General features: G+C 43.4%; 1 pseudogene across 1 annotated transcript in view; it reads right to left on the bottom strand.

The window, feature by feature from the left end:
- LOC308515481 (small ribosomal subunit protein uS5-like) overlaps nt 1-22282 on the bottom strand; it is a 101886-nt pseudogene extending 79604 nt beyond the window's left edge. Inside the window, exon 1 of the transcript in view lies at nt 22208-22282. The product of the transcript in view is annotated as a small ribosomal subunit protein uS5-like (transcript). The remainder of the gene's footprint in view (nt 1-22207) is intronic.
- Between the last annotated feature and the right edge of the window lie 1514 nt (nt 22283-23796).

The raw sequence follows: 23796 nt of genomic DNA, 5'->3' as shown, positions 1-23796 counted from the left end.
AAGACTTAGTTTTAGTTAGAATTTTTTTTTTTTCCTCACAAAGTGAAAAAACATTTTCTAAAGCAACTTATTTGACAATTTTTCTTGGGGACCATCCTGGCATTTTTACCCAGGTCATTTATCCCTCAATCCAGTCCCAGAGTTTATATTGCCTGCGAGATTTGTGTCAGACTTGACCTAATAGAGAATGTGCTCCTTTTCTTTGGCCTAAATATCACCCATACTTGCTGGCAATGTCAGAAGGGCTACCAGAGTGCCAGGATCACCAGTCCCACTTCGCACTGTGGGTCCCTCTTAGGTCCCCTCTCTGAGCATGTGTTTGGCCCACGCTGACCACTCAGAAGCCATGTCACAGACAAAGTTGAGCTGCCTCCTCCACAGCCAGGTCCTCACAGCTGTGGACTTGTGTGTGACCCTCACACCCTTCAGGGCTATCCTCAGCTTTAGAGAGCCCAAAACTTCATTTTGTCCATTCATCCAGACTATTCTGTGACAATGAAACTTTTAAAGGAATGATATGTAAGCCTGCCTGTCAGGAGGTGTGTATCTTTCTGGGAATTGGGGTACCCAGGCTCCTTGTCCAATGATGCTTAATGAGGAGGGGGTCAGGACACACAGAGCTGGTACCCCTGAGAAAGCCTCATGACCACTGCTGCCCCACAAGCCATCGAGTCCTCATACTCTGCACAGACCACCCTACACCTGTTACCAAAGTTCTTCAGATAGGTTCAAATCTAAGCCATTAGGTTAACGCTTTCCTTAGATTAATTATAGAGATAACTGTAGGAAATCTGCTGTTTTTGTGTGTCAGAAACATCCCAGTATTGACAAGTTCATATAGTTTAATCTAATAGGTTTTTGAACTTTTTATTTTAATTTCATTATAGATGAGCAAGAAGTTTGGAAAACAGAAGTCCCATGTACCCATCGGCTACCTTTCTTCCCCTAATGGTGGCAGCCTACATAATATGGTTCACTATCAAAACCAGGAAATTGATACTGGCACCACATAATTGACCAGTTTACAGTTTTCTGTGCCACATTTTCATTGATCCTCATTTCACGGAGTGAGAGACGGTTCTGAGAGTGATTGCCTTGTGGCTGTGGTTCTCTCCCCAATCAGCTCTCTCCCAGGAGGCCTCCTGCTCCGGGAGGCTGTCTTCCTTGCCTTCTGGTCATTCCATTTTTCCAAAATGATTCGGTCCTCTACCTCCAGGGTCTAAATTTTTGGTGTGAACTCCTGGACCTCCAGTGGATCGGCTTCTCTGCTTTCCCTCGCCACCCTGCTCACCCTCCCGGCACGGCCAGCCATGTGCACTCCCGACCTGTGACCCCTTCTCCACCCGCCACGCTTCTCATCTAGCATTTCCCGTTTGCAGGCCCGTGTCTCTCCCAATATTACTCATTTGAGCACACTTACTCATTCTTTATGGATTCTGTTTCCTCATCAGTAAATGGACTGGGCTGGATCCCCTATAGGCTGTATGGTCCAGAGCAGGGTGGGCAAGCTTTTTCTGTAAAGGGCCAGGTAGTAAATATTTTAGACTTTTGAGGCCGTACGGCTTGTCACCACCACTCAACTCCCCTTGTAGCACAAAAGTAGCCATAGACAATATATAAATAAATACATGTGGTTACATTCTAGTAAAACACTGAATTTCACATCATTTTATATGTCACAAAATATTCTTTTTTTTTTTTTTTTTTTAAAAAACACACTGTTTAAAAATATAAAAACTAGGATTGAATTATAGGTAGTATAAAATACAGGTGGTGGGCTGGATTTGTAGTTTTCCAACCCCTGGTCTAGTGCGAAGAGACTGAATTTGGGGGCCAGACAGATAAGGGTTTGAGTTGCTTTTGTCACTTGCTGGTCATCCCAGGTCACACTTACACTGTAGGCTGTGCAGAGGGCACCCCATTTATATCAGTTCCCTTTTTCATTTTTTTCCTTGAAGACCCCTCTAAAACTGGAATTCAGGAACCAGAATACAAAGTCCCTTTATGTCACGATGCCTCCAGGCTGGCTTCAGCGCTCTCTCTGCCGTGATTGAAAATGTACATATGTGTGACCAGAGCTTTTATGTTTACATCTGGGCTCCATGCCTCGCCATGGCAACAGGGAGAAATTACCTGACATATACCCACCTCCAAGAGGTCCCGAGTTTTAGATTGCCTGTGAAATGCCTCAGTTTTGCAATTCCTTAATCTTTAGGAATTTTATAGCTCTTTGTGGGTTTTTTTTAAATCAGGAAGTTTTAATAAAAAAAAAAGTCAATGTGCTTTACATATTTGGTAAAAGAGACATTTCAGGAACTCAAAACCCTATTATCTCCAAGTGCCCTGCCACAAAGCTCAGGGGTCACGGCTTCCGAGTGAGGAACCTTCAGGCCTCTCCTGGGCTCTACTCACTGCCCTGCCCAGCCAGGTTCCATGCTTGGGTATTTTAACCCATTATAGACCTGAAAGTGATTTACCTGCACTATTTCACTTGACACCCAGGACCAGTTGTATCAGTATCTTTTCTCATGAGGAAACAGGCTCAGAGAGGTTAAGATAATGGCGCACACCACACAGGGGTGGAAGGACTAGAATGCAGGCCCTCGGACCCGGGGCTGGCGCTCTGTCGGCTACACAGCCTGCTTTAAGCCTTGTGTTTGCTTTGTCCTGCTCCTTCATCACTCAGTTTTGGAAGGCGCAGTCTACATCTTTTTTTGTGTGTTCTGTGAGACATCCTCAGTACCTTTATACAATGCAGTTTGTCAATTGGTACGTAATAGCCATTTGTGTATTCAGACATTCAGAAACTGTCATTCAGTGGTTTCCCTTCAGTGAGTTGTCTGCAAGCATTTGCTGAGAGCTTTGGGGAGCCCAGGGATGATACCATAAATGCTAGGGAGGCTGCACAGAGATGGGTGTCTGTCAGGCATTTTTGATTTGGTAGTTGTTGTAAGTAAGAGCAGGAAGGAGCTCTGGGGTTAAACGGACGCGGCTTTACATCTCAACGCTGGTTCAAGCCAGATGTCGGGTTCCGTGACCTCCACAGGTCTTGGCCCTCATCTGTAGAGTGGAGAATGAATATCCACCTCATAATGATGTAAGAATTAAATGTGTGGTTTCTATACAGTGCTTCAAAATAGTAGCGATTATCAATAATAAGCAATTAATCATCCTATCAGGCGTCACAAGCGAGGTTACACTGTGGCAGAAGGGGCTCCAGATCTCAGTCTTACCACTGTGTTTCTGTGTTTGAGCTCTGGGCCCATCGTGGGTGAGCTGTCCTCTGCTCTGGGGCATCATTCCCTGGGCCGCAGGCTGGCTGAGGAGCGTCCATCGGGAACACCAGGGCGGAGGAAAAGAGAGCGTGGCAAAGCCCAAATGGGCGCTGAGGGCTGGAAGTGACATACATTACTTCTCACCTTCTGTTAGCCAAAGCAAGCTCCGCAGCCAAGTCTGGCATGATCGGGAAGAGAAAATACAATTCTCCCTCAGGTAGGGGCAGAGAGCATTTTTGACCACTGTCACAGTTTACCACAATGCACAATAACCTGTAGGAAGGATGAGGAAGTGCGCTACAGAAAAGACATGTAAATGCTGAATAGTGGAACCAAGATGGCGGCATAGGTTAACACCGGAGTTTGCTGCCTCGAACAACCACTTCAAAAGTGAAACTAAAAGACTGAACGGACATCACCCAGAACCACAGGAATGCTGGCTGAGTGGAAGTCCTACAACTAGGAGGAAAGAGAAACGCATACGGACACTCAGAGGAGGCGCAGTGCTGAAGTCAAATTCTGAGGTGCGGAGTGCATGCAGAGTGGGCTGGTGGCTGAGGGCGCGGTTGGTGTTTTCAATCGGGAGGGAGTCGCAGACTCTGAGCTCCAGATCCGGGTGAGTCTTTAGGGACCCTGACTCAAACTGGAGAAGCGAGACTGCCTGGCTTCGGTCAGAGCGAGTGCAGCTTTCTCTCCGAGGTTTGCAGCGGTTGCTGGGACTCAGAGAGGCAGAGCCCCTGGGGACAGGACTGAGAGCAGCCATAACTGCTCTCTCTGGCCCACCCTGTTGATCCCGTGTGACCCACCCGCCCCACCCAAACCCTGTGCAGAGCCATTTGCCAGATAGCCTCAGGCAAACGCCAGATTAGCACCTCCCTAGAGGACAGAAGTTCTCTCACTGCAGACACAGCTGATTCTCACAGCCACTTGGCCTGGAGGTCAAACCCTCCCTGGTATTAGCTACAACAATCAAGGCTTAACTACAAGACTGCGCACAAAGACCACTAGGGGGTGCACCAAGAAAGCATAACAAAATGCGGAGACAAAGAAACAGGACAAAATTGTCAATGGAAGATATAAAGTTCAGAACCACACTTTTAAGGTCTCTCAAGAACTGTCTAGAAGCCGCCGATAAACTTAATGAGATCCTCGAGAAATCTAATGGACCCTCGATGTTGTGATAAAGAACCAACTAGAAATTAAGCATACACCAACTGAAATAAAGAATACTTTACAGACTCCCAACAGCAGACCAGAGGAGCGCAAGAATCAAGTCAAAGATTTGAAATGCGAAGAAGCAAAAAATACCCAACCAGAAAAGCAAAATGAAAAAAGAATCCGAAAATACGAAGATAGTGTAAGGAGCCTCTGGGACAGCTTCAAACGTACCAACATCAGAATTATAGGGGTGCCAGAAGATGAGAGAGAGCAAGATATTGAAAACCTATTTGAAGAAATAATGACAGAAAACTTCCCCCACCTGGTGAAAGAAATAGACTTACAGGTCCAAGAAGCGCAGAGAACCCCAAACAAAAGGAATCCAAAGAGGACCACACCAAGACACATCATAATTAAAATGCCAAGAGCTAAAGACAAAGAGAGAATCTTAAAAGCAGCAAGAGAAAGAAACTCAGTTACCTACAAGGGAATACCCATACAACTGTCAGCTGATTTCTCAACAGAAACTTTGCAGGTCAGAAGGGAGTGGCAAGAAATATTCAAAGTGATGAATACCAAGAACCTACAACCAAGATTACTTTATCCAGCAAAGCTATCATTCAGAATTGAAGGTCAGATAAAGAGCTTCACAGATAAGGAAAAGCTAAAGGAGTTCATCACCACCAAACCAGTATTATATGAAATGCTGAAAGGTATCCTTTAAGAAGAGGAAGAGGAAGAAAAAGGTAAAGATACAAATTATGAACAACAAATATGCATCTATCAACAAGTGAGTCTAAGAATCAAGTGAATAAATAATCTGATGAACAGAATGAACTGGTGATTATAATAGAATCAGGGACATAGAAAGGGAGTGGACTGACTATTCTTGGGGGGGGGGAAAGGGGTGTGGGAGATGCGGGAAGAGACTGGACAAAAATCGTGCACCTATGGATGAGGACAGTGGGTGGGGAGTGAGGGCGGAGGGTGGGGTGGGAACTGGGAAGAGGGGAGTTATGGGGGGAAAAAAGAGGAACAAATGTAATAATCTGAACAATAAAGATTTAAAATAAAAAAATGCTGAATAAATGTTAACATTGCACGTGCTTTCAGGCTTAATTGCTTCCAGAAAAACGATTCTTTAAGAATTTTCTGAGAAAGGCTTGTCATTGTAACTCTTGTCAGGTTTATATAAAACAAAAGATTACTGTACATACACTCCTAACAATTGTCAAATACAGAGTTCTATGAAAACCAAGCTTCTGTTTATCTTCTTGAAGGCTTTCAGAGGCAAACACTGATCAAAGCAAATAGTTCTTTTTGTCAGCCAATCTAGGCTTTTAAAATGAATTTAGAGAAATTAATGGCATTTGGAGACTCATTAACTTAAACACACACACACACACACACACACACACACACACAGAGTTGTGAACCCTTTGGACCCTGTATCAGTCAGGGCCTGCTAGTTACAAACAACAGAATCCATTCTGGGGGGGGGGGGGTGTAAATCTAGAAACAGCAATTAGGTATTTCAGAAACTTTCCAGGAGAGTTTGCACTTAGAAACAATGGTTGAATTACACTGATTACATTGCTGGCTGTTCCAGTAGAGATGTGACTGCTGCCAACAGTGGGCATGAGGTGCTGTTACTAGAACCTCTGCCAAGCTGCCCCTGAAAGCTCAATGCCTCCCTTCCCAGGGCTCTATGGATTCTAGGTGACTTCCTCCTTTTTTGTTAAATTTTAATTTTTTAAAACCTTTTCACCTTGACTACATGATCAAATTTTGCATTCCTAATAGTGAGAAAATCTGACATAGCATGTCTCCTATGTGATGCATTCTGACCTATGACAGTACCACCTATGAAATGTTCTCTTATCAGGATGCATATGATGTCTGGCTATCTTTATTTTTGTGATGGTAGCATCTATTGGTAATGGTTGCCTAGATCCATTCATTCATTGGGGGTTATTCTATTTGGTGATATTCTAATTTTACTATTTTAAAATAATTTTTAGTTAAAATAATTTAGTAACAATACCCTTCCCCTTATCTGCTTTTTGGTTACCCAGTTGTTCAGATCACAGTGGAACTGCAGGATAATATTTAACTTTTCATTCCCATTATTCATTACTTTTCAAGATTATGAATTGGCTCCCTAGCACCTATAATTCTCTAAAGATGACCGATTAGTTTTTTAAAAAAATTATTATCATGACTTCTTGAATAAAAACATACTTGATGAATTTCAATCAAATTGAAGTTATCATTTTTGAAGCTCAATTGGTTTATCTCTAGCTAGTGGGAGCCTATTTAATTTGATGCCTGCAATCTTTTGATGTAACCCTTGTGGTCTTTCTTTTTTTAAAATTTAAATTATTTATTGTTTAAAGTATGACATATGTCTCCTTTTTCCCCACTGACCTCTCCCTGGCCACTCCCACCCCCCAGCACATGCCCTCATCCCCCTACTGTCTGTGTCCATTGGTTTTACTTATATGCATGCATGCAAGTATTTTGGTTGATCTCTTACCCTCCCCTCCCACCCTCCCCTGCCTTCCCTCTGAAGTTTGATAGTCTGTTCAATGCTTCTGTGTCTCTGGATCTATTTTTGTTCATTATATTCCATAAATGAGTGAGATCATGTGATATTTATCTTTCTCCGACTGGCTTATTTCACTTAGCGTAATCCCTTATGGTCTTTTATAGTTTCCTCACTATCTGGTATGACAAAAAGTTTCAGGCTTATTTTGTACATTTTGTACCTTGAACTAAAACCAGTCATTTCTTCAAAAAGCCCTCGTTTCTTTTAGTGAGAATTAGTATTTCAAGACCATGATCTGGTCACTAGTGTTCGTTGCTGCTAGGTTGTCCATTGTTTCTGGGTATCTTCAGTGGGCAGAGCTAGAAGATCAATACATGTAATATTACACATACATAATATTACATATATTTTAAAAATAAAATAAAAGGTATTAAGATAAAGTACTTCATGGGTTTATAACTGGTACTTCCAATTCAAATTAATGACTAGTTTCTTTAATTTAACCATTTCTAAGTTAAATCTACATATCCTTTCTTTCATACTGAATACTGAAAACCCTGATTCTAAAAAATATAGGGGATGATATAATTAGAATATCCTATGATTATTCATTTTTTTTCTCATATTGACCACATAATAGTTTTAAACTACTACTACTACTACCACCACCACAAATGGAATTTTGTGTTTTCTTTCAATTTTTAAATAGTTGACCTATCTAATTTACCTGAGTATATGGGTGATACATACTGTACTCTTTTCCCTTTAAACCTCATTTAGTCTTAGTTCTACAAATAACGATATGTTTAAAGCTCATCAGCAGTCTCTGTGGCTGTTTTGGTGGTCTAACCCTTGCTCTCTAGTATATTCTTCAGAAAGAACTATGGATGGCAAAGATGTTCCCTGAGTTTTGCATGTTAACTGTTTGTACCCTTTATACTCTATAGTCAGTTTTTGAGGATATAAAATCCTTAAATCACATTTTCTCTCCCTAAGAATATTTATACATTATTTTAGTTTTTTCTAGTGTACAGTCATGTTGCCAAAATGTTTTATGAAAATTTAATTTTCTTATCTTAAACTAGAGGCCCGGTGCACAAAAATTTGTGCACTTGGGGGAGAGGGTGGGTCCCTCAGCCCGGCCTGTGCCCTCTCGCAGTCTGGGACCCCTCAGGAGATAACGACCTGCTGGCTTAGGCCTGCTCCCGGGTGGCAGAGGGCAGGCCTAATCCCTAGGTGCAGCCCCTGGTCGGGCTCAGAGCAGGGCCAATTGGGGAGTTGGGGCGCCGCCCCCTGTCATGCACAGAGCAGGGAGATTGGGAGGTTGTGATGTCACCCTCAGTCACGATCAGGGTAGGGCCGATTGGGGGGTTGGGGCACTTCCCCCTGTCACTCACAGAGCAGGACCCATCAGGGGGGTTGGGGCTCTGTACCCTGTCATGCACAGAGCAGGGCCAATCAGGGGGCTGGGGCGCTGCCCCTGTCACACACAGAGCAGGGCCAATCAGGGGGTTGGGGCACTGACCTCTATCACCCACAGAGCAGGGCCAATCAGGGGGTTGGGGGGCCGCCACTCTCACACTCAGGGCAGGGCCGATGGGGAGGTTATGGCTCTACCCCGTCACACACAGAGCAGGGTCCGTGCGGGCAGGGGTTGGGGAGCTCCCCCCTATCAGGCACAGAGCAGGGCTGATCAGGGGGTTGGGGCGCCTTCCCCTGTCACTAACAGAGCAGGGTGGATAGGGAGGTTGTGGCCCCGCCCCCTGTCACACACAGAGCTGCAGGGCGATCAGGGGGTTTGGGCGCTGCCCTCTGTCACGCTGATCCCGATGCCGGGAGGCCTCTTGGCTCCGCTGATCCCGGTGCCGGGAGGCATATTACCCTTTTACTATATAGGGTAGAGGCCTGGTGCAAGGGTGGGGCCGGCTGGTTTGCCCTGAAGGGTGTCCTGGATCAGGGTGGGGGTCCCCACTGGGGTGCCTGGCCAGCCTGGGTGAAGGGATGATGGCTGTTTGCAGCTGGTCACACATCCTTCAGGGTGGGGGTCCCCACTGGGGTGCTTGGGCAGCCTGGGTGAGGGGATGATGGCTGTTTGCAGCTGGTCACACACCCTTCAGGGTGGGGGTCCCCACTGGGGTTCCTGGCCAGTCTGGGTGAGGGGCTGAGGGCTTTTTTCAGGCTGGGGGTGACTGAAGCTCCCAACTGCTCCTTTCTTTCTTTTTTTTATTTTTTATCCAGCTCTTAGGCCTAGCAGCTGAAAGTAGGTTTCTGGCCTTTGCTTACAATGTTGCGAATCTGCTGGCTGAAGTCTGGCAGTATTTGTTACAGAGTTTCTTAAACTGCCCGCTCAGAGGCCTGCAGCTGCAGGCGGGGAACGTTGGTTTCCTCTGTCACTGAGGCAAGCAAGCCTCATGTTAGTTTCAAGCTGCCTGGCTGCCGGCCGCCATCTTGGCTGACAGTTAATTTGCATATCTCGCTGATTAGCCAATGGGAAGGGTAGCGGTTGTACGCCAATTACCATGTTTCTCTTTTATTAGTGTAGATATCACTACCTGTTTTGTCTACATGCCCCAAAAGACTTCTTTTTTTAAGTTTTTACTTATTTTCATAATATATTTGTATTGATTTCAGAGAGAGGAAGGGAGAGGGAGAGAGAGATAAAAACATCAATGATGAGAGAGCACCATTGATTGGCTGCCTCCTGCATGCCCCACACTGGGGATCGAGCCTGCAACCAGGGCATGTGCCCTGACCAGAATCAAACATGACCTCCTGGTTCATAGGTTGACACTCAACCACTGAGCCATACTGACTAGGTCCAAAAGGACTTTAACGTCCAGTAATTTTTTTCTAGAATATATTTTGATGTTGGTCATTATGACTTGGTATTTTTAGATACCCCATGTGCTCTTTCAATATTGTTTCAATTTGTTTTTTCTTTTTCTTGGATAGTTTTTGAAGTAAACTTTTTAGTATTTGTTCTGTTCCCTTGCTTGGTTTTCTTCTTTAGTGTCTCCTATTATCCTATGTGTTGGATCTTCTTTGATTATTGTCAATATTTATTACTTTCTTCCATATCCCTTTTATTTTTGTTCATTTCTTGTTTATTTGTAAATTTTATTAAATTTTTTTCTAGTTATTTTAAGGCATTATGTATTGTTTATTCATGATAATTTTCTTTTTATTTTTAAAATGATTTTTTTATATACAATTTTTTTCTGAGTTCTGTCATATCATTTCTGAGTTTTTTTTTTTTAAATATATTTTTATTGATTTCAGAGAGGAAGGGAGAGGGAGAGAGATATATAAACATCAATGATGCAAATTATCGATTGGCTGCCTCCTGCATGCCCCTTACTGGAGATTGAGCCCAAAACCAGGGCATGTGCCCTTGACAGGAATTGAACCCAGGACCCTTCAATCTGTAGGCTGATGTTTTATCCACTGAGCTAAACCAGCTAGGGCCTGAGTCTTTATAACTTCTAATTTATGTTGGCCTTTTATGACTTGTATCCTTTAAATTTATATTTTAGTGTTTTGTTTGTTTGTTTGTTTTAAATGGAAAGTACACAGTATGAAGATGGCCAGAGGGAGGGAGACAGGGCCTGGGTGAGGGCTGGTAAATGGGGGGAAAAGCAGACATCTTTAATAGTGTCAAAAACAAATAAATAAAAATAGAAGCTACACTTTTGATCCCTTTTTTTTATAGATATGCCTTTTATACATGTGGGTTTTTGTGATCTAGAGAGAGGTTTTTCAGTTTCTTGATCTCTTTTTTCTTTATAATAACTTCATGTGGTATTTGGTCTTGAAATTTTTATGTTGCTTATTTTAAACACTAATTTTCCTGTATTTTTAGAAGGAGGCATGGTTGAAAGTACTCTTTCTAATTTTTATCTTCTGTTTTCATGTAATGTTTCTGACTCTGTTCTTTTCCTTTACTTGTAACTGAGCTGTCTCTTTCCTTTGTCTCTATCCCCCTCACTTTTGATTCTGCTTCCAGAAGTTCTCCTCAGTGGGGAGCCCTGTTCCGAAAGAAAGGCCTGACTTACCACTTTCAAAATTCACAGGAGCTTCACTTCTCCAGACCCTTGAGTCCTCAAGAAAAGCCTCTTGTACTCACCCACTACTGTCTCGGGAAAAGCCTTCCTGCTTCAGCGGCTGTTCTCAAATCCTCCCATGGAGCTCTCCTTAATGCACCTGTTGGCTGTTTGGGAGAACTCCTGATCGCAGGTCCAGCAGACACCCTCTTGCTTCTCTCTGATTTCTCCTGCACTGATGTTGAGATCATGCAGATTATGTGACAGTTGGTGATCTTGCACCCCAAATGTTGAGGTTTGTGGAGGAAATGTTGTCATCTAATTTTGTTGTAAATGTTGTACATGGCAATTTGGTTTTGCTATCTAGTTACTTTACCTGTTTTTCTGTGGGGATTCTGAGAGATTAAAAAATTCCTGCCTCCATCCTCCCAGAATTCCCTCTATATGTATTCCTCTTTGAAACTTCCTAACACAATTAAAAAAAAAAAAATCTCATGCAGGTATATCTGATTGGTTGACTTTAAGTCACATGTTTTGTCCTAATTGCAGAAGGGGCTGGGAAAGAATTTTCTGGCTTCCACCTTACGAAATTGGGTCTCATAAGATCGGAAGTGCCCTAGTATAGGAAGGGTATTGAAAATGCATGAACTATATCCATTATGGATCTATAAGCATAGATAAGCTGGGTTGATGCCCTTGCAATATCATTTGGGCTGCAAAGGTCCCAACTGCCCATATTTGTACTAAAGACTTGTTAGTGCCTGGCTGGAATGGCTCAGTTCATTAAGTGTTTTTCTGTGGACCAAAAGGTTGAGGTCTCAACCCCTAGTAGGGGGAGTGCAGGAGGTCCCTGATGGATGTTTTGCTCTCAGAGATCAATGTTTCTCTCTCTCTCCCTCTTTCTTCCTCTCTCTCTAAAAATCAATAAAAATTTAAAAAAAGACTTGCTACAATTAAGGGGCATTAAAATTAATTCTAGGATAAAGATATTGTCTATTAAAGACTCCAAATTTCATTTTAATACCAAAATCATAATGTTTAGGAAGTTTAGGCCAATTTATCTGACTAGAGGACTGGGGAAATGGTTGGTTTATCTCAAAAACCAGTCATTTGAACAACTGGTTTTTGGATTGGCTTAATCATTATAAATTGGCTGTGTATATACACAGAGCTTTTGTTTCCAGAGATCTGTTGCAGCAACTCAAATAATCTTGTCCATTTTGGATATTTCTGTGAACCGAGGACAAGCCAGCCTGCTACTTCTCTTAGGGTCTTGTATATGATACTGCTGAGAATCTTTTATCTGCGATAGTACTACAGTTCAATTGGTTTTGACCCTTTCCTGGTGTATCCCAACTTGTTTACCTTCCTCCTGGCCTGCCACAGAGGTCCCATCTTGTTTTGGAGTGAACTCTTAACAGCTTATAAATAAAGACATTCAGGAAAAAATTTTAAATCTTGACACATCTGCTCATTAATTAAAGGACACAGGTTTCTTTAATTCTTTCATCACAATGGCCCGAGAGGCAGATGAAGTGGACAAATTTGTGATGGACAACATCTGTCTAATCTTTTCAGTAAACGGACTCCTCATTTCTGTACCAGCCAAGGGTTCCTGGTAGAATATGTTATTTATAGCACCACATACAGTGCCTAGCAATGCAGTGTGGGCAATGAAACCTGACAACTGGTTGACTCCTAGGGGAGGGAAGCTTCCTTTAACATCGCCTTGTTTCCTGTTTTTGCTGCTATATTTGCTAAGAGTGTCTGAAGCATGTCATTTAATGAGTGTCTAGGCTGAATACTTTTTCACCCAGACAAGCCAGGAGGACTACCCCTGACTACTGTGTTTTCCTTTTCTTTTTCTAAAAAATACTAGTATGTTTTCATTGATTTCAGAGAGGAAGGAAGAGGGAACGAGAGATAGAAACATCAAAATGATGAGAGAGAATCATTGATCAGCTGCGTCATGCATGCACCACACTGGAGATCAAGTCTGCAACCTGGGCATGTGCCCTGACTGGGAATTGAACCATAACCTTCTGGTTCCTCGGTCGACGCTCTAACCACTGCGCATGCTGTCTGGGCCCACTGACTATTTTCAAAGGAGATGTTGGTTATCAGCAGTGGAAAGTCTGCTGAGTAGATCCCACTATTGACTCTGAGGGCAAATCCTACCTGTTACTGAACACTTACTATGAGTCAGGCTCCCCTCACATGTGCATTTACCATGTAAGCCTCCCAAGAACGTCACGCACAGCATTCAGTTTACAGAGAATTTTGAACCTCAGAGTGACCCAGCTGCCCAAGCTCACCGGTGTGCAGTGGGCAGTCGCGCCGGCCCCCATGCTGAGAAGGGAGAAAGGGGCTGCGTTTGGTCTAATGCTCTGTTATCACCATCATGAAATTCTTCATAATTTTTTTAAACAGGAGGCCCCGCATTTTCGCTCTGTAGTGGATCCTGGCAATTATGCAGCTAATCTTTTTTTTTTTTTTTTTAAATTAAATCTTTATTGTTCAGATGATTACATTTGTTCCTCTTTCCCCCCCCCCCCATAACTCCCCTCCTCCCAGTTCCCGCCCCACCCTCCGCCCTCACTCCCCACCCACTATGCAGCTAATCTTGTTTAAAAGCACTAACGCTTGTCCTTTTCAAATGCCCATGTCTCTCTCTGTGGAGGTCACCACTGCCCTCAACTTCCTAGACCTCAAGAGGCAGGCTGGGTGGCCCTGCCAATGCTGAGGGGCATTTCCCAGGCCCGGGGAAAGAGAGACCGTGGGAGAAGGAGGTGGAAGGAGCTCCCCATTGGTGCTGGCAACACCCCACTCCTGTCCGGGCTCTTCCTCTCCGCAGGTTCATCCCTCCCTCCCAGTGCTGCTGGCCTTCAGCATACGCACAGTGGATGCTGAGATCGGAACCCAGGTCTGCTGCTTCCAAACCCCATGCTGTCCTTGCTAACCCTGCCTGTGGACAGACAAGTGTGCTCCTTAGTTTCAAGTGTTTTAGCAACTCTCTGATTAGTCCAGATTCACACCACCCACATCCACATTTTGTGTTCTGGCTGGACTTATTTGCAGTTGGGAGGATGACTCTCCAGCTTCAATCTCTATTTGTCAGCTGGTTTCTGAATTTCAGGCACCAACTGGACAAATGCAGCTGGTATTTCTGCAGGTACCTCAAGCAAATCATCCATTCTCTCACAGCTTGCCCTTCTCTCACAGTCTGTTCTCAGTTAGGGAGGTCACCTCTGGGCCAAATGCCTTCACTGAATGTCTTAGGTTGTCTCCACCCCTTCCCTTTTTCTTATTCTCAACATCACTAAATCCTATGAATTTGTTCCTCTCCCTGCCCTCCCCCCCCACCCCCCTGAAAAGTCCCATCCCCTTTGCTATTGCCTTAGTGTGTTTCTTGGTTATCTTTGCAAGATTTTTACAGCCATGGTAACTGCTCTCTCTCTCTCTTTAGTTAGTAACACTTTAATTTGTAATTAAATTTACAAAATATATTTGATGTGTCAAGAAGGGGGACCTTTTTTAATTTTTAAAATCGAAGTATAATTCGCATATAAAATTACATTAGTTTTAGGTGTACCACATAATGATTCAATATTTGTATACATTGCAAAATGACCCCCACAATAAGTCTAGTTAACATTTCTCACCTTACTAGTACTTAGGGTAACTAGTGTCTTTGCCCTATCAGCCCTTCTAGGCCATCCCCCTATTTCTTATTTATCTATTGATAAAACAATCTTGATCATTCACTCTCTTGCTTGAAACCTCCACAGGCTCCTTTTTTTTGGCCACAGGATCAAGTCAAAATGCCTTTCACTGTCTGGCCCCAGTCTGTCTTCTCAATTTCACCTTCCTTGTTTCTCTCTTGCACTCCATGCATCAGCTGCCCAGGTTCCCTGTTCTCCATTAAAAGTAACTTTATGCCTGCCTTTTTTTGCATTTGCTATTTCTTTTTCTTTCTTTCTTTCTTTCTTTCTTTCTTTCTTTCTTTCTTTCTTTTTTAGGACAAAACTATAGAACATTATTTATTTTATTGCTTAAAGTATTACAAAGGGCATTTGCTATTTCTGCCTGGAATTCTCCATCTTGCCTTTCCTCACCCTCCTGCGATGTATGCATTCTTCAAGACATTGCTCAAATGTTGCTGGCGCTAGAAAGTCTTCCCAGAACCCCAGCACTTCCCAGTCTCCCTCTTATTCTCACTCCTTATCACACTGTATTGTAAGCATTTGGTCATGCATCTATCTGTCAGTGGTAGGCGGGTAGGAATAATGTTTATCCCTCTTTGTATTTCCAGTGACTAGCACAGTGCCAGGCACATAGGAGGGGCTAATGAGATATTTTTCTGTGTATAAAATCTTGAATTATTATATTGTTTTTATAACTTATTTTGTTTTCCAAAGAGGACGTACAGATGGCCAATAGACATATGAAAAGATGCTCAATATCACTATCAGAGAGATGCAAATTAAAACCATAATGAGATATCACCTCACACCTGTCAGAATGGCTATCACCAAATCAATAAACAACAAGTGCTGGTGACGATGTGGAGAAAAGGGAACCCTCATGCAGTGTTGATGGAAATACAGACTGGTGCAGCCACTGTGGAAAGCAGTGTGGAGTTACCTCAAAAAATGAAAAATGGAACTGCCTTATAACCCAGTGATTCCACTTTTGGGAATATATCTGAAGAAACCCGAAATACTAATGTGAAAGAACATATGCATCCTCATTTTCATTTCAGTGTTATTTACAATAGCCAAGATTTGGAAACAGCCCAAGTGCCCATCAGTAGATGAGTGTATAAAAAAGCTGTGGGACATTTACAATGGAATACTACTTGGCCATAAAAAAGAAGGAAATCTTACCCTTTGCAACAGCATGGATGGACCTGGAGAGCATTATGCTGAATGAAATAAACCAGTCAGAGAAAAACAAGTACCATATGATTTCACTTATATGTGGAATTAATGAACAAAATAAACTTGCAAACAAAATAGAGATAGACTCATAGAGAGCAGACTGATAGCTGTCAGGGTAGTGGTGGAGGGATTGAACAAAAAAGGAGAAAAAAACTCATGAATACAGACAACAGTGTGGTGATTTCTGGGGGAGACAGGGGAGGGAGGTGAAGGAGGGTATAGGAGGGATAAATGTTGATGGAAGGAGACTTGACTTGGGGTGGTGAACACACAATACAGTGTACAGATGATATGTTGTAAAATTGTGTACCTGAAACCTGTATAATTTTGTTAACCAGAGTCACCCCAATAAATTCAATAAAAAGGAAAAAACTTATTTTGATTTTTTGAAATTTTAAACAGATAATTTACATGATATACATTATTTTTGAATTAGAAAATGACATCAACAAATGTGTTTTATTCTTTTTTGATTGTTGACACTATTACAGATGTCCCCCATTTTAAATATGTTTTTAAAACTATTTTAAATGGTATACAATTAATCCTATCTAATAAAGCAGGAATATGCTAATTGACCCTCATGCTGTCACAAAGATGGCGGTGCCCACAGCCAATAAGGAGGGAATATGCTAATTGACTGCCCTGCTTTCAAAGATGGCGGCACCCACAGCCACAAGATGACCGGCAGGGGAGGGCAGTTAGAGGTGACCGGTCCAACAGGGGAGGGTAGTTAGGGGTGACTGAGTCAGCAGGGCAGGGCAGTTGGGGGGGGGACCAGGCCAGCAGGGGAGGGCAGTTAGGGGCACCTAGGCCAGTCGGGGAGGGCAGTTAGGGGCAACTGGACAGGCAGGGAGGGCAGTTGTGGGCGACCGGGCTGGCAGGGGAGGACACTTGGGGGCAACCAGGCTGGCAGGGGAGCAGTTAGGCATCAATCAGGCTGGCAGGGGAGTGGTTAGGGGGTGATAAGGCTTGCAGGCAGAAGTGATTAGGGGCAATCAGGCAGGCAGGCAGCAAGTGGTTGGGAGCCAGCAGTCCCGGATTGTGAGAGGGATGTCCCAGATTAGAGAGGATGCAGGCTGGGCTGAGGGACACCCCCTCCCCGACACCCCAAGCACAAATTTTGTGCACCAGGCCTTTAGTATACAATAAAATGCACAGGTCTTAAGTGTATAGGTTGATACACTTGACAATTTGTGGAACCACCACCCCAAGCAATGTTTTGGCCACTTTGGAAAGTCCTTTCTGTGACCCATTTTTGGACTTTTATCATCACAGTTTTGTTTTGCCAGCTCTAGAATTTCATATAAATGGAAACATATAGTATAAATTTTTCTGTACCTCCCCTTCCCCCTCATATCATAAAGTTTTTGAGATTGTTCTGCTTAACGATAGTCATTCCTTTCCATGGCTGAGAAGTATTCCATTGTAGGAGTGTGTGCCACAATTCATATATCCAACTCTCCGAACATATGTGAGTGATCTTGAAAACCTGAGAAGGCATAAGCCACCCTGTGAAATTGACGGTGACATCAGTGAGAGTAAAACAGCCCACTTGGTTCTTGTCATGGAGCCTCAAGGTCAGGTGTTACGTATGGTACACAGCACCAGGCTGATTGTTCTTTCTATTGCTTTTGTTCTCTCGATTGCCCTTAGATTGATGGTCGACACATCTTTCTGCTCACATTGGGCCTGCTCATGGCATTTCTCTTGTTGATTTGGGGCTTCTGTGTGGCGATGGAACACAGACAACCAAAGGTCTTGGAATCATTTTTTGAAGAGTGGTCTGAGAAGGGCTCTGTTATGAGGGTCTGTGTGATGTTGATTTTTGCTCCTCTGAGGTCTTTTTCCCCTTCATAATTTTTAGCTTCTTAGCCATGTTCCAGCTGAATGGAATAGCTCCTGGGTTGTACCCTCTGGCTCAGTTTGGGTCTCTGAGCTCCAGATTCCTTTACTCTGACCACAGATGTCCTGTGCTCACTGCTTGCCTTGCATCTCTATTGACTGGCCCAGCCTGCAAGTCCTGTAGGCACTGCACCGTATGACTCTCTTGCTTAGGATTCGCAACACTGACCCAGTCTCCTGCTTCAATATTGAAACTTGTCTGAGGGTCCCTGAGCCCAACTTTGTGTCCCAGACCTGACCTCAGCTTTACTCTCATCACTCACTATATCACACACCCTCCTGGCATAGACACCTTTCAAGTGAAACTACATAGGTGCCAGGTTATGAACACTGGGGACAGCCAACTGCACCTGTATTCATCACAGCTGCCCACAGCCTTTCCTAACACTGAAAAGTATTTTTTCTCTGATTACTTTATTAATTATTATTATTATTAATCTTCACCTGAAGATATGCTTGTTGATTTTTAGAAAGAGGGGAAGGGAGAGATCACACAGAGATAGAGAGAAAGCAATAGAGAGATAGAGAAACATTGATGTGAGACAGACCATTGATTGGTTGCCTTCTGTACTCGCTCTGACTGGGAATTGAACCCTCAAACTTTTGCTATATGGGACAATGCTCCAAACCAGCAGTCACCAACCTTTTGGATCTCACGGACCACCAGTTGGCTGCTCCAAACAACTGAGCCACACTGGCCAGGGCTCATTTTTTATTTTTCAATTATAGTTTACTTTTAATATTATTTTGTACTACTTTCAGGTGTGCAGCATGGTGGTTTGACAATCATATGCTTTCCCAAGTGTTCCCCTGCTATTTCCAGTACCCACCTGGCACACTGCAAAATTGTATACTTATACAAGTACTAAGTACTTAGCTCTCAGCAGAACTGTGAAGCTCACGAAAGCGTCACTGGGTTAGGACAACTGTAGGAATGAGTAAGGAACAATTAAACAACCAAAAAGAAACCCCTAGCCTGTCCCAGTTTGCCTAGGACCCGCCCAATTTAACAGTGCATCCTGCATTTTGGGAGGCCCCATGTAGGCTAAACTTAAAAGCAACATTGAAAACAACCGTTTTAATCAGAAGACCCTCTTGAATTTAGTTTACCTGATGAAGCCATGATATTGTAATCTCAAAGTACATTATCCACCCCCAAAAGATAAATTTTTAGAGTCTGGCTTTTACAGAGTATTCCATTCTCTAGGATTAGCTAGCTACATGTCTGTTTTCCCCAGTGCTTCAGGTTTGGTATAGACCCGATTGAGGACAAGCACTCAGGGCTTACCTCCCTGGAGAGCCCAGATACTCATGAGTTCATGTCCAGGACTGAACACATTGCCAGGTCACTAATGCTTCAGGCACTTTGTCCCTAGAACGTACACAATCACACAATATGCACTGCGGGAGGGAATATTTACTCCCTCTCCGCATACTCAGGAAGTGCCCGCTTGCAGGACTCTTTATTCTGAGAAATCTCCTAGAAGAAAGCAAAAACAAAGACCAGGGACGCTCTCAACGCTTCTCCCCCAGGAGTGCATGCCCTGGACGATGGAGACCACAGCATCCTGACTCAACCTGGTGAGAAGGACATGGTACTGTCACGGACATTTACACTGTTTTCAATAAAATAATTTTTTTCAGAAGATAGTCGAGATTCAGGGAATACTTTTAAAGACAAATTTATAAGTGTTGCCTTAGTGGGGTTGTGCAGTGGTTAGAGCGCCCGCCCAGGGACTGAAGGGTCTCTTGTTCCATCTCCGGTCAAGGGCATGTACCTTGGGTGCAGGTTCAATCCCCAGCCCATGTAGGCACCTGTGCAGGAGGCAACCAGTCAATGTGTCTTTCTCACATTGATGTTTCTCTTTCTTTCTCTCTGTCTCCCTGTCTCTCTCTCTCTCTCTCTCTCTCTCTCTCTCTCTCTCTCTCTCTCTCTCTCCTCCTTTCGTTTCTCTCTATCTCTAAAAATCATATCCTTGGGTGACGGTTAAAAATAAAAATGAATAAATAAAACTGTTGTGGTAGGTCAAGCTGCAGAACAAAACTGGACTCAATATCCAGGGAATGGCTAAGTCTGGGCAGAATGAGTAAATCCATAAGAATTGGAATCACTCTCTAGGCAGAATCAAATTCATTTTCTCTCTTTTTATTTTATTCCTCACCTGAGGATATGTTTTAAAAATTTTTTTGTTTGTTTGTTTGTTAATCCTCACCTACGGATATTTTTTTCCATTGGGGAGGGGGAGAGACACAGAAAGAGAAACATTGATGTGAGAGAGACACATCAATTGGTTGCCTCCTGCTTAAGTCCCAACTATGGCTGGGGATTGAGCTTGCAACCAAGGTATGAATTAGTGACCCCTCAGGCTGCAGGGCCAATGCTCTAACCACTCAGAAAAACTGGCTAGGGCTTTAAAATTGATTTTAGAGAGAGAGGAAGGGAGAGAGAGAGAAAGGGAAGGAGAGAGAAATATTAATTGGTTGCCTCCCCTATGCACCCAGATCAGGGATTGAACCCGCAATCTATTAGTGTACTGGACAATGCTCCAACCAATGGAGCCATCTAGTGAGGGCTCATTTTCAAAAGAGTGTTAGACACCAACATCTCAGAGGAGGGCATGGTCACTGTGAGCTACAAAGCTTTGGGGGAGCTACAAAGCTAGGTTCCGAAGGAAAAGTAGTGTATGAATGAGTGAATGACAGGCTGGACACATGCATATGCACGCACATTTCTGAGTCCCATGGCTACATGCTTTCACTCTGTGTGGGGCCTCTCATTTTTGCAATTTTCCCAGCAAAGTGCCATAGCGAGCACTAAATATATATGCTTTTAATTGAACCAGTAAAGTTCTTTATTTTTATTAAGAGCCCTGGAGTTCTACAATGATGGTTTTGAATTCTAGCTCAGCCCTGAGTGAGTTGTGGGGCCCCCAAACCTCAGGGTCCTCCTCTGTACAATGGGGTAACGCCTGCCTGGTCTCTCTCCAGGTATGTTGTGAGGATTAAAAACAAGAATGCACATGGAAGTGCTTTGAAAACTGTAGACTTCTATGCAGATAGGGTACCAAATTGTTATGGACTGAATAGTGTCTCCCCCCGCCCCCCCTCTCCTCTGCAAATTCTCATGTTGAAGCCCTAATCTCCAATGTGACTGAATTCGGAGATAAGGCCTTTAAGGAGGTAATTAAGGTTAGATGAGGTCATAAGGGTGGGCCCTAATGCAATAGTACTAGTGTCCTTATAAGAAGAGGAAGAGATCAGAGATCTCTCTTCCCCTCTGTGTGAGCACCGAGGAGAGGCCACGTGAGCATGGAGTGAGAAGGTGGCCATCTGCAAGCCAGGAAGAGAGACCTCACTGGAAACTACTGCTGGCATCTTCATCTTGGACTTCCAGAACTGTGAGAAGATAAAAGACCTTGTTGAAGCCATCTAGCCTGTGGTATTTTATGGCAGACTAGTGCTGACGAGAATCAATGTTTAAGTGGCAATTAAAATTTACAGAATGCTTTGCTGTGCATATTCTTTTATTTTTGGTTGACAGGGTAACAAAATACTATCGAGCAGTGTGTTGAAATTTGATTTAAATAAGTGCATATATTTCTTGCATCATGAAGTGCTATCTTGCCTTCCTTCCTGCTGCTTTGCATCCCGTGAAGCAGATGGAACTGTGACTGACAGTTCAGGAGAGCAGCTGAAAGTGCAGAGCCATTAGTATTATTTGGAAGAAATCTCCTTGCACTTTTCACCCTAAATTTCCACCCTCTTGATCCTGGACACGTTGTTGGAACTGCTGGGGCTGAGATGATGTTTTTGCTGTTGTTGTTTGTGGCTGTGATAAATGGTTTAAGATAAGAGGCTACTATTTTGTGGAAAGAATTTTCAGAACCATGAACTTCCTCCTTCCTCCCTGCCACCCTGACCTCTTGGACTAGCAAGTCATGGACACAATTGCTACACTCTGGTTCCAGTTTGTTGTTCCGACTGGTCCACTGCCTCCCCCTTCCTACCCCCCCCCCCCCCCCGCCCCCTGCTCTTTGTTCCCTACTAACTTCCTTCCTCTCCCACTCCCACACCAACACCCTGCCTCTCCCTCTTAATTTAATAAGGACTATAGAAAATTGGAGTTCAGAGGCCCCATCTTATGTTACCTCAATCCAGAAGGGCCTGGGATAGCTCGAAAGAAAGCATCACCTTTGTCCTGTCAGGAATATAGACTAAGGGGTTTCCTGATCTACTGATGGAAAACAAGGCTTCTTCAGGTCTTTTCTGTTTCCTTTGTCAAATATGTTAAACTTGTGCAGGTGTGTAAGTTCCCATCTTCCAAAATCTTTGAGCACCTACCTGTAGCCTGTCAACGAGGGTGACGGTTTTCGAGGTCTGTCTGGGAAGGATCAGGGTCAGTGTGGCCACAGGCATGAAGGGTTTTGTGGGTTGGTCTCAATGGGATGATTATCCTTAGAGTAGGCACTTTTCCTTCTTTTTTTAAATTTCAGTAGATTATATATAACATGAAATTTATCATTTTAAACATTTTAAAGTGTATAGTTCAGTGGGGTTAAGTACATTCACATGGTTGTGCAACCACCAAAATCATCCATTTCTAGAACTTTTTCATTTTCCCCAACTGAAACTCTGTACCCATCAAATATTAGTTCCCCATTCCTCCTCCCCCTAGTCGCTGGCAACCACCATTCTACTTTCTGTCTCTATGAGTTTGACTATCCTAAGTACTTTATGTAAGTGGAAAAAAGGCAATATTTGTCATTTTGCATCTGGCTTATTTCACTGAGCATAATGTCCTCAAGGTTCATCCAAGTAGCCCGTGTCAGAATGTCCTTCCTTTATCAGGATGAATACTCTTCCATTGTGTATACCCTGTTTTGTTTGTTCATTCATCTGTGGATGGATGCTTGTGTTGTTTCCACTTTAGCTATTGTGAATAACACTGCTATGTATATTGGTGCATACATATCAGTTTGAGTCCCTGCTTTAATTCTTTTGGGCATATACACTGAAATGGAATTGCTGGATCATATGGTAATTGTATGTATAACTTTTGGAGGAATGGCCAAATTGTTTTCTACAGCAGCTGCACCATTGGACAGTCTTACCAGCAATGGTAGGCATCTTTGTAATGGGTGCAGTGATGTATTAGGCACCTTCAGATGCTTAATTAAAGCTATAAATAAACAGCAGGTACACCTTCTAAAAAGCACTATAGCACATGGGCCAGTTGTGCCAAACAAAGCTGTATTTTCTTCATGTTTTCCCCCCAGCCAGGTAGGAAGTAGCTTTGGGTTTGTGAGGTTTAATGTATGAAAATGTTTGATCAAAGACAAACCAAACTCCCCGTGCTCTGTTAAAAGTGGCCTTCTTTTCCAGTAAATAAACCCCGTGGACACACTTGCAGCTGTTTGCTCACACGTGATGTGGCATTTACGTACCCAGTAACGAAATCTGTCTCTTCATTTGTTCCATAGGAGTTTGTTGAGCTTATTGGGGCCAATTCTTCCTTAGTTTAAGTTTTTTTCTCTTTGCCCTTGAAATCAAATCAGTATATACCTTCTCTTTAACTTAAACTTCTCTAAATTGTGTGAGCATCTATGGGGTTCCATGCGGAAGATGCTGAGTGAGTGTTTTCTGGACTGGAACGGATGCTTTCTGAGTAGGTTTTACATCAGTGATGGACTAGCACTCTCCTCCCCGCAATGGTCCAGGGCGAGGAGGGAGAATGGACTTCCATGTGCCGTTTTACAGAGATGTGGGCCGTGTGACTGCTGCAGTACTTGCCAGTGACAAGCAGACCACTCGTCTTTAAAGTGACCTTTGCTTTGCTCCACATAAGTCTCCCCCACCGTGCTGACCACATTAGGTTTAATGGCTAATTAAGCAGCAGACTCTCCTATTGGACTAGAGACGATCCTCAAGGG

Source organism: Myotis nattereri, assembly GCF_964212035.1.
Source record: "Myotis nattereri genome assembly, chromosome: 3".
NCBI classification, from domain to species: domain Eukaryota; kingdom Metazoa; phylum Chordata; class Mammalia; order Chiroptera; family Vespertilionidae; genus Myotis; species Myotis nattereri.
The sequence above is the reverse complement of the archived record's forward strand: the minus strand, read 5'-3'. Positions and strand labels throughout refer to the sequence as shown.